The 12,344-nt window shown below is 45.1% G+C and overlaps 1 protein-coding gene across 6 annotated transcripts in view; it reads left to right on the plus strand.

Moving 5' to 3' along the window:
* The window catches only part of ATP8B4 (ATPase phospholipid transporting 8B4 (putative)), a 4,589,528-nt gene that overhangs the window by 3,482,825 nt on the left and 1,094,359 nt on the right, over nucleotides 1-12,344 (plus strand). The gene's annotated exons all lie outside the window — the stretch shown is intronic.

Below are 12,344 nucleotides of genomic sequence, written 5' to 3' on the forward strand. Positions count from 1 at the left end.
ACGGTCCCTCCTCCTCTAGGGTGGCGGACGGACGCAGGTCCGTCCGCCATCCTAATGAGCCCCTTAGATTGGGAAATGGCTCTGATGCATCCTAGGGAGGTAGCTATTAGATCCAGACTGCGATTAATTCAATTCAAGTATTCACACAAAATGTACTATGACGGAGCCTGATTGCATAAGAGATGCAGAGGGGAATCACCCAAGTGTATGAAATGTAAGACCATGGAAGGGACCTTCTTTCACACTGTCTGTGGGTGCACTCATGTACAGATATATTGGGGCATGCTGCTGAAGGAGCTGGATCTTATATATTGGAAGAATCAATACCCCAGATCCTATGTTCATTTTGCTGGGTATACCCGCAGAGATTGATCTCCCCAAAGTGAAGCTGATGTTGCTCCAGCTGTACCTGGTAGTAGCCAAAAGAACATGGTGAGGGCATGGGGTGTAGCAACTAATCCAACAGTAAAAGAATGGTGAAGATGGATGGACATGTATATGCTGGGGGAGAAAACAACCTATAAAGCACGGAGGTGCCCGAAAAAATTCTGGAAAATATGGAAGCCATGGTTAACTTATTATGTCCTTGCACTCACGGATTCGCAGTAGACTGGGGGGAGTGGGGACACATGGGTGGAGAGAGGGGGGATGTGGGGTCCCGTTGACAAATACTATTTGATACTGTTGATTATCTATGTGACATTATTGTCAGACGTTGCTCTGTTTGTAATGAAAACAGAAATAAGATGCTTTGACCATCTGATGTGGTTTTGTAATGAAACTAAGAAAATGCAAATAAATACATTCTCAAAAAAAAAAGATGTGCAGTTTTGTTTTCTTAAAGATAGTTTGAAATGCAAATTGTAGTGAGGCCAAATAAATGACTTTCCTTCTCATCAAGCCAGCACTCAGGATATTTGTATGTATTTGATATTTTCAGGCGATGGTTGTTAAGATGGCAGGAACAAAACATTTATTTTTTCCTGCCAGAAATCACAATATTTGTTTTTTCATAGTTTTTCATGCCGTTTGAACAACAATTACTCTGTAACACAACAAGCAGACTGTAAAGATGAGTCCAGGCAAATAAATAAGCTTACATTCTTTATTGAAGATTGGCACAGGAGCCTCCAGCTCATCCACAGCTTGCTTCACAGCTCAGTTCAATCTCTCTCTAAACATAACATTCTAGGCTGCTAAGCAACACATTTACATTCCAAATGAGTCCTCTCTACACACCTCCCCCCTTACATATCCCACAACTAAAAATTGAAAGAAACACATTATACATTAGGAAAAAATGAATATACAATGGAGACCAACCTAGATACGAGGAGAGAAACATTTAGAAACATTTCCAAAACTCCAGGTAGACCCATCACACAAAATCACGACACTCCTTTTCACTTCTTTTACTTGGATAGGTTTAGAAAATTTGCTATCACCTTTAACAACCATACCTCCACGTTTTACCACCACCCAATCACCTGATTTAAAATTAGGAAATTTAACCCCTTTTAAATGATCATAGTGTTTGGCAGCAAGGGTTTGTTTATTAACAACCTGTCTTCAAATCACATCACGATTCACCCATACACACTCCCTGTTTTTCAACCACCTTGGTATATCCTTCAAACCCGGTTCCCTACCTTTAAGAGAAATAAAAGGTGATACTCCAGTCATGGAGTGCGGTGTTACTCTATAAGACCACATTAGCTTTTTCAACTCCTCAGACCAAGACAAATCATTGCACAAAGAAAGTTGTATATTTTCCAAGATCAAACGATTAATTCTTGCAACTAAGCAATTGGCTTGTGGTCTGAATAAGGCAACTCTTTCATGCTAAACACCCTTACCCCATAGGAATTACTTTTTCAGTTGTGATACTCTCAGATGTCTCAACCACAAACCACTCGGAGTGATAATCTACCAAAACCATTAAAAATGTGCAACTTGACCCTAATCTGGAAATAGGACCAACGAGATCTATTGCTAACCTTTCCCAGGGATGCTCAGGAAACTTCACAGGAGCAAGAGGAGGCTGACGTAAAACTTTGGTCTTATCACTAGCAGCACAAGCATAACAGTCTTTGACAACTGCCTCAACAACATTATCTAAACCAGGCCACCAGAATGACTGACGTACACGTCGCTTAGTCATGTTTCTTCCTAAATGACCTTCGTGTGCCATAATGACAATATTGGATTTAAGAGTCTCTGGTGGTACTAACTTATCTCTCCTCCACAATTTTCCTTCTCTTATGCTTAACTCCTCAGCAGCATTGATGAAACCTTTGAACCACACATCATTGCTTAATTTTGTATCCCAACCTTTAGAAATAAAATGCATGACCTTTTTCAACACATCATCTTCCAACATAGCAGCATTCCATTGCTCCAACCCAAAAGCTTGTTTTCAGTATATCTTACTTCCTCAACATCATTCTCAGACTCCACTTCACTCACCAAACAGGTATTCTTGACAAGCAATCCAATATTATATTCTTCAATTCTCTCATGTACTCCACCTCAAAATTATATTGTAACACAGATAACACCCACCTTGATATCCTCGGAGTAACACTCCCTTCCAATCCTTTACCACCCTTAAACGAATGAACTAAAGGTTTGTGATCAGTGCGGAGTCTAAATGGTAATCCCCACACAAAATATTTAAAATGTTTAATACCCCAACAACACGCCAAGGCTTCTTTTTCTATTACAGAATACGAGCTCTCAGCGCCCTGTAACCTTCTAGACACAAACCCTATGATTCTTTCTTCTCCACTACACACTTGAGTAAAAACAGCCCCAATACCAATAGCACTCGCATCAGTGGTAATAAAGGTTTTTACTCTAACATCAAAATGACCAAGGCTAGGTACTGACAATATTCCTTCTTTAACCTCTTGGAATGCCTTTTCACAAGCATTGCACCATACGAACTCTATTCCAGTTTTCATCAACATCCGCAATGGTTCCACAATATTAGTAAAATTTCTCACAAACTTGGAGCAATACTCCGCTAAACCAAGAAAACTTCTAAGTTGATCCTTACTAGTAGGGATAGGAGCATCTTTAATGGCAGAGACAATACTCTTCTTTGGTCTGAGCCTTCCTTAGAAATCTCATGACCTCAGTAACTAACTACATCCTTTCTCAATTGCCATTTCTCTTTTTTTATCGTTAACCCATGTTCTTGCATACGACACAAAACATTTTCCATTACTTGATCATGATGGTCATAATTTCTTCCAACAATTAACACATCATCTTGGAAACAAAGTACATCATTAATGCCATGAAGAACTTTTCCCATAACTCTTTGTAACACCGCTGAGGCAGAAGCTAACCCAAAGGGCATCCTACAGTAACGAAAAGCACCCAGCGGCGTCACAAATGATGTTAAATGTCTTGACTCCTCATTGAGGTCAATCTGGTGGTAAGCTGACAACATATCAATAACACTAAAAACACCCCCCCCCACCCATTGCCGTCAACATCTCTGAAATATTTGGGAGGAGTTGGCGATCAAACCATATGTTCTTGTTTAGATCGCGAAGGTCAATGCATAAAGAATTTCTTTCCCCCATCCTTAGGTGCAACGACAATGGGTGCTAGCCACTCAGAAGCCTCAATAGGCTCAATTATGCCCAATTTCAATAACTTATCAAGTTCTTCTTGCAAAGGACCTTTCATAAGATGAGGGACAGATCTAACTTTGTGAACTACCGGAGTAGCATTACTCTTGAGAATAATCTTATGAGAAACATTTTTAGGTTTCCCCAACTCATCACAAAAGACATCAGAGTACTTTCCCATAATCAATGAATCATAACTGTCACCATTCACTAAACATATAGATTGCACTGGTATAGTAGCATTAGGATTCAAAACTATACCCAAATCCCTCTGGTGACGCCACCCCAACAAATTTGAACCTTTCTCAGTCAGATAGACTCGACCTTAGTCTTTCTTGTTCTCAAATTCGATTACCATCCATTTTAAACCCAAAATATCAATGTTTTTCCCCCATAACCGACAGCTCTAATATCAGAAGGAATCCAGTCATTTTCATTAGCTGATGCACCCCAACGTTTGATGTACATTTCTTTTGACATTAAAGTATACAAACTTCCAGAGTCAATTAACATTTTTCTACCTACAGTATCAAGTTTGATAATATAATGAGGCTTTTCCAGCTTGTCAGTACTTTCCCTAGCAATAGCAGACACATCAATATTTTCAATTACAGCTTTATCACCAACATTAACTTGATAAGCCATAATATTATCAATAGAGGGAATACATTCATGGACATCCTCACATGAATCGTCAATTTCGTGGACAGAAGGCATTTTAGTTCTACAAACCTTAGCAATGTGACCTCTCATACCACATGTTCTACATATAGCATTTCTAGCCATACACTTCATACTGGAAGCAATATGGCCGGGGGCACCACAATGATAGCATTTAACAGGTCGCATATTCATAAAGTTATTAGTTTGGTGAGATTCTTTATTTTTATCAAAAGGTTTGCTAAAAGGTTTTACCTGAAGTTTGTTCAATGGCTTAGCTAATTTAGTTTCATCGATATTAGCATGAATCTCAGAATCTTTAGAATTTGAAACTTTTGCCGCATCATCCTTATTCACAACAGAATTTGTCCATTTGTCCATTTCTTTAATCCAAATATCAGTATGCTCTAAACCCTTTGCTATTTGTATGGCCTCTTCCAATCCTGAATCTCTTATAAGTAACTTTTCACGTACTCTTTTATTATTTGTACATCTAACTATCTGATCACGTATAAGTGAATCTGTCAAGGTCCCAAATTGACAAGTTAGCGACAACCCTCTCAAAGCAGCAACATATGATGCAATATCCTCGTCTACTTTTTGTACTCTACAGAAAAATGTATGTCTTTCAAGCACTAGATTCACTTTTGTGGTAAATCTTGTTCCAAGCATCTGCAAACTCATATCATAAACATTTGCAGCTTGCCCATCTCCATTACCAAGCGAAACCTCTGGAAGATTTTCATATAACCTATGACCTTCTACACCCAAATTATGTAGTAAAATAGCTTGCCTACGCACTGGGCCATATTTGTCAGCACCAGTGGCCACAATATAGGTAAGAAACAATTTTTTCCATTCCTTCCACGGAATGACTGGCTCACCCGGAGTTGGCAAAAAGGCAGGTGGAGTGGACAAAGCTTGATCTCCCATTTTAAAAAAGAAATTCAATACAACTGACAAAGAATGCAAATAAAACTGCACCTGTAAGAGAAGGTTAGTTAAAAAATAAAGAAACTAACACAACAAATTAAAATAAAAACCTTCATGCTTGAGAATCTTGACATCGAAATTCACAATCTTGGAAGAAAGTCGTAATATTGTTGACGAATATCCAATGCCACGAAGACTGAATCCAAAATGAAAAGCGACGTTATAAAGTACTTTTATTCTAGTCCGAGTGGAAATCCGAATTACTTCAGTGTGTACGTTGTGAAATTCAATGAAAATCTGGCCAACGAGCTAAAATGGCCGACAGACGTTGAGGTGGCGCTCTTAGACAATGACGCGTATGACGTGCAATAGACGGAAGAGTCATAGAGCAGATCGGTAATGCGCGTAAGGATGCAGCGCATGCAGATGCATCCAGGGAACGTTAAAATGGCCGGTGAGATATGTTTACATTTGATCTCACAACATTATTACTCCGGAATTGGCAACAGCGAAAATCGAAGAAACACCAAAATAAGAGTAATTGTTAGTATCGGACAAAATCCAGGTTTCCTTTAAGTCGCAAATCAATCAATAGATTCAGTCAAAGTTCTTGTCAATTTCAAGTCTTTCTCCGTTTTTCATAGATTAGAGTCCAAGCAGTGTAAAGTCTTCAAAAACCTAAAATCCCAACCAGATTTAAAATTACTCAGTAGAAGAATCTCTAAAATAGAGTACAGAATTTAATCAGTTTACTCACAAAATAGTGGTTGATGATATATAAAATATTGAAAGTCCAAGGGTGGAGGCACCAGAATTGATCTGCCCCTTGCGCAGGTAGGTTTCCCTCGTCGCCAATGTAAAGATGAGTCCAGGCAAAGAAATAAGCTTAAATTCTTTATTGAAGATTGGCACAGGAGCCTCCAGCTCATCCACAGCTTGCTTCACAGCTCAGTTCAATCTCTCTCTAAACATAACATTCTAGGCTGCTAAGCAACACATTTACATTCCAAATGAGTCATCTCTACACAGACTTTGGAGCCCAATCAGTGTTTGACTTAAAATAACTATGTCAAACGCATAGAGAAGTGAGGTGATGTGATGATTCGCCAATTTTGATGCGTGGCTCTTTACCAGGTTTGATATGGGTACCAGATGACACATAAACGGATTAAATAGAGCAGAAGCTAATACACACCTCTGTTTGACGCCCTGTTCAATATTTATTTTGTCAGAGACTGCTGTATTGTAACCCAGTTTTACTCTGGCCCATGTGGCGGAGTAAAGCAGCAAAATGATGTAACGTAATGGTTCCATTATTTTCCAGGCTTAAAGATTAGTCCAAAGCAATTGGCTTTTAACATGGTTAAAAGCCTTGCTGTAGTCTATACAACAGCAGTAGAGCAGCTCCTTTTTCCTTCTCTGTTTTGCTACAAGCATCCTTATGGCCACAAAATTGCCGATGGTTCCGGAGAATGGTCTAAAGCCAGTTTGATTAAATAGCAGCAAGTTATTTATGGTTGCCCGTTCTTCTAAATTCTTCAGCAGGAGTGACACATTTTTGGCCTCAACATCCAGAAGTGCATTATCTCAATAACTGTAGGGTAACGCCACTGGTCCTTATTTTAAATCTCGCGTGGCGTCGGGTGCGCACATGCGCACTCGAGCTCGCGAGATTTAGTGTCTTGGAGTAGTGAGGTTAAGCCCCGCCGCTCTTCTCCATTGGCTGGCCTCCTAAACGGTGGCCAGCCATTGGAGAAGAGGTCCCAGTGATGTTCTTCTTTGTATCTAAGCCCGTCCTTTTGCGATTGGGGGGCGTGTTTTTGACATTCTTTATAGGCTGTAAACAACAGTCAAAAACACGCCCCCAGTCTGAAAAGGACGGGGCTTAGATAGAAAGAAGACCGTTTGTCTGTAAGCCCCGTCCTTTTCAGACTGGGGGGCGTGTTTTTGACTGTTGTTTACAGCCTAGAAAGAATGTCAAAAACACATCCCCCAATAGCAAAAGGACGGGGCTTAGAGACAAAAGGCAGTGCTTGTTCACATCTCTCGTTCTCTCTTCACCCTTCTCTCTCTGCCTCCTTCTCCATCTCGGTGTCTTTTCCTTTAGCAATCTCCCCATCATCTACTCCCCCCTTCCTCCTTCTCCATCTTTCATCTTCCTTTCCATTTCTCTCTCCCACCAGGCCTTTAATCTTAACCTAGTTTTTACCACACTGCTCTTCTCCTGTTTTCTGCCATTTTCCCCACACTCAGTGCTCTCCTTTTACCCCCATTCCCCCCTTTGTGGGGGCCCCTCCCTTGTGAGACAGATCCAGTTTCCACCCCACCCTGTACTTCTCGCTGTTGGGGCTGGAGATGAAGAGCAGGGGCTCGATCTAGGGGCCGACACTTGTTTCTCTGCACGTCGCTATTTTGAAATGTTTTCTTCCCCCTTACACTGACAGTGGTTCCTTCTGCTTCCCCCCACCCTACTCCCCGCTAATTGTGGAGTTATTTTAGTCCAACTTCTGGCCGGATCCCAGCGCCCCCCCTGAGCGCCAGCCCAGGTGGCCCTTTGTTCTCTTGTGCATGCTGTGTGTTTGCTGCTCGTTCACTGAGGAGTTTCCTGCAGACCTCCCCCCCCATTGAGAGTGAGGTTTCCCCAGGCAGACAGCACCCACGGTGCAGCCACGCACGAGCAAATGGCAGCGCTTGGCAGTACTTTTCTACTGCATATCTGCTGATTTTTCTATTGCTTTTTTTATATAAAAAAATGTCTACTTACAATCTAAACCAACGAGGTCAGTAATGGGAAACATTAAAAAGTAATAATAATAATTACACAACAAACTGCACACGACGTGGCCGAAAGTAAACCCGGGATCCTACGTGTCAGCAAATGCCATTCCCGCCCCAGAGCAAGCAGCCAGTGGGGACTGAGCTTGGGACAGGGGTAAAAGAATGTACAGTTTATGTGGAGAGAGGGGGCATACATCCCTCAGTCACTCCATTGTGTATGCAGGGCCTCTGGAGTGGCCAGGATGGACGGTCGGGGATAGACGCACACACATATCCCCGCATTCCCAGTGCAACAGGCCGCCCTTCACAGGCACTCCCGTCCCTCACGCACCCTCCACAACAGGCCGCACTTCACAGACACTCCCGTCCCTCACGCACCCTCCGCACTTCACAGACACTCCCGTCCCTCACGCACCCTCCGCACTTGACAGGCACTCCCGTTCCTCACGCACCCTCCACAACAGGCCACACTTCATAGACACTACCTTCCCTCACGCACCCTCCGCACTTCACAGACACTCCCGTCCCTCACGCACCGTCTGCACTTCAGACACTACCGTCCCTCATGCGCCCTGCACAACAGGCCCTGCTTCACAGGCACTCCAGTCCCTCACACACCATCCGCACTTCACAGACACTACCGTCCCTCATGCATCCTCCACAACAGGCCGCACTTCTTAGACACTACCGTCCCTCACGCACCCTCAACAGCCCGCGCTTCACAGACACTCCCGTCCCTTACGCACCCTCCACAACAGCCCGAGCTTCACAGGCACTCCCGTCCCTCACGCACCCTCCACACTTTATAGACACTCCCGTCCCTCACGCACCCTCTGCACTTCAGACACTACAGTCCCTTACGCACCCTCCACAACAGGCCGCACTTCATAGACACTACAGTCCCTCATGCACCCTCCACAACAGGCCGCGCTTCACAGGCACTCCCGTCCCTCATGCACCCTCCACAACAGGCCGCCCTTCACAGGCACTCCAGTCTCTCACGCACCCTCCGCACTTCACAGAGTAAAACTTTCAAAGCCGTCTTTTTTTATACAGTGTTTCAGTGAGACCGTACCACTGGATCGCGCCAGTAGATTTTTAGACTGACTTATCATTTTCCTTCAAAACACCTTTATCAGCAGCTCCCGTCTTGACTCTGGAGTCAAATGCCTGATACATCACAGAGGACTGCTTTAAGATAAGCTATTTGGCATTACTTTTCTACTGCATATCTGCTGCTTTTTTTTATATATAAAAAGTCTACCTACAATCTAAACCAATAAGGTCAGTAATGGGAAACATTAAAAAGTAATGATAATAATTACACAACAAACTGCACACGACGTGGCCGAAAGTAAACCCGGTATCCTACGTGTCGGCAAATACAATTCCCGCCCCAAAGCAAGCAGCCAGTGGGGACTGAGCTTGGGACAGTGGTAAAGGAATGTACAGTTTATGCGGAGAGAGGGGGCATACATCCCTCAGTCCCTCCATTGTGTAAGCAGGGCCTCTGGAGTGGCCAGGATGGACGGTCGGGGATGGACGCACGCACATATCCCTGTATTCCCAGGGCAACAGGCTGCCCTTCACAGGCACTCCCGTCCCTCACGCACCCTCCACAACAGCCCGCGCTTCACAGGCACTCCCGTCCCTCACACACCCTACTCAACAGGCCGCACTTCACAGACCCTCATGCACCCTCTGCACTTTGCAGACACTCCCGTCCCTCACGCACCCTCCGCACTTCACAGACACTCCCGTCCCTCACGCACCCTCCGACTTCACAGGCACTCCCCTCCCTCATGCACCCTCTACAACAGGCTGCACTTCATAGACACTACCGTCCCTCATGCAACCTCCACACTTCCTTGACACTCCCGTCCCTCACACACCCCCCGTACATCAGACACTACCGTCCCTCACGCGCCCTGCACAACAGGCCGCACTTCACAGGCACTCCAGTCCCTCACGCACATCCACACTTCACAGACACCACAGTCCCTCACGCGCCATGCACAACAAGCCGCACTTCACAGACACTCCCGTCAAGTGGTGGCTGGTGACATTTGAAAGTGTTAGGGCATAAACTTTCTGTGGGAGTGCACAGCAGCGAGCGAGCGCAGCGAGGGAGCCCGAATATCTTAATGGGGGGTCACTCTGAACTTCAAAGAGTGTTAGTGTTTGGAGTGGGAATGCGACCCGTAGGTAATTCGGAACTGCTTTTGATGAAGGCACACATTTGCTTTGTGCGACTGTCCTTTAATTGTTCCAATTGCCTCTGACGGTCAGAGGAGGCAATTAGAACAATTGAAGGACAGTCTCACAAAGCAAATGGGTGCCTTCATTAAAAGCAGTTAGTTCTGATAGTTATCGGTCCCACCTGGAAAATGATATGAAGCAGAAAAAAAGTGTGGGGGTTTATATTTGCCATGCACAAGTCTCCGGTTTGCGCAGAATAGTGATAGAACTTCCAAAAGGTAATGCACAAAAGTAAACATTCTTTATGGCCTTTTCTGCGAAGGAACGGTGAATGTCTCAGGCTTTTTCTGCTGGTGCAGCAGTTCAGGGAATGAAAGAATGAAGGAGTGAATAAAAGAGGAACTGGGTACAACACTGAAAACTGAATGTCTTGGCAGAATGAGGGCAACATTGCGGGTGTATGCGTTTCCTCAGAAGGCAACAGATAATTTTTACTTAAGTTCTTTCTTCCAGCGCTGGTGAGAAAAGAGGCCGTTAATGGTGAGAAAAGAGGCTGTTAATGGTGCGGGCACAAATGTTATCTCCTTACAAGTTTGTGAAACCCCATTTTCATGGTGCTGTTATTGTGCTTAGGAAGGAGTGCAGGGGCAGACATCTGGAAAAATGTTACATCCTTTGAAATTTGAACTTCAGTGCTGCAGGGTATTCATTTATGTTTTTCTTGTGGAGTTTGATATACCGCAAACTAGACCCAAAGGCATCAGAGCGCTTTACATGCGCACCAGTTTTGTTACAGATGAACACATTCATTTTTGTTGGGCACAAGGAGAATTTATCCAAGGTGCAGTCGGGTCCGGCATGACTTGTGCGTGGGGGTGGTTTGGGGGGGGTCTAAATGTACAGGTCCATCTCTCCAGTCACGGCCTGCATGACTCGGGGGTATGCGCCGGATGGGGGGGTTGGAGGGCTTGTTTAATTAAATAAAATAAAAGCAAGTAAACTTACCAGGATGAGGAATCTCCTCCGCCAGTCCCGCGTCGCTCGCATCACGTCTCCGAGTCCAAGTGGCAAATCATAAGACTGGGGGCAGCTACTCGGTGGTATCCTGCCATTTGACAGGGTATGGGGCGACTGTACGTCACCGCCCAAGCAGGTTCTTACTTTCAGACTGCTGCACTACACTAGGCATGCGCAGCATGCCTAATGTACTGTCAATGGAGTAGCCGTGCTAAACTAAAAGCGCCCCTGGCTCGCTGTTGCGCAGTAGGAGTCCACTTCTGGACTCCTGCTGCTCTCGCCTCTGTGCATGCACTGTTTGTTTTTTTTGTTGAATGAGTGACTCATGCGCACTTGAAGCAGCTGCCAGCACAGGCCGGAAATGTGAACAGACTGCCGTCTGCTTACATTTCTTGCTGCCCGTGAACAGTTTTTCTTTTTGATTCTAACTAGTGAGGCACTGTCCCGGCGCCCCTATGGACCAGCCACCACTGCTCCCGTCCCTCACGCACCCTCCGCACTTCACAGGCAGTCCCATCCCTCATGCACCCTCCGCACTTCACAGACACTCCCGTCCCTCATGCACCCTCTGCACTTCAGACACTACAGTCCCTCACGCGCCCTCCACAACAGGCCACACTTCACCGATCTCACGCGCCCTCCATAACAGGCCACACAGATCCCAAACACTCCCCACTTCTCAGGGCAGACAAACCTTGGGAGGCTTCGGCGCCAAACAAGTCGGGCAAGTTGTCAAGGAAGTGTTAGCTGCTGAAAGCACGTGTGCAGCCTTGTGCAAGCGGCTGTCAGCGGCCTCGGGCGGAGTATTCAAAGGCCCGCATGAAAGGCTCATTCCGTAATCCCCAGCTCGAACGAGCATTGGCATTACGACTACTCCCCCCCCATTCCCCTCAGCCACAATTTTCCCCTCTGGCTACGGCCTCACCCCCCCCATCTGTCCTGTCACCAAACCCCTCGCTACCTCATCCCCAGCTGTCCAATTTACCTTCCCTCCCTTAGCACAACCCCCAGGCGCACCTCCGTCCCAACCCCGAATACTTTTCCTCCATCCTGACCACGAACCTCCCGCGGCCAAAACAGCAGAAATGCGGCCCTCCCAGTGCTACCCCTAACTTA

The sequence above is a fragment of the Lissotriton helveticus genome, chromosome 3_2 (assembly GCF_964261635.1).
Source record: "Lissotriton helveticus chromosome 3_2, aLisHel1.1, whole genome shotgun sequence".
Classification (NCBI taxonomy): domain Eukaryota; kingdom Metazoa; phylum Chordata; class Amphibia; order Caudata; family Salamandridae; genus Lissotriton; species Lissotriton helveticus.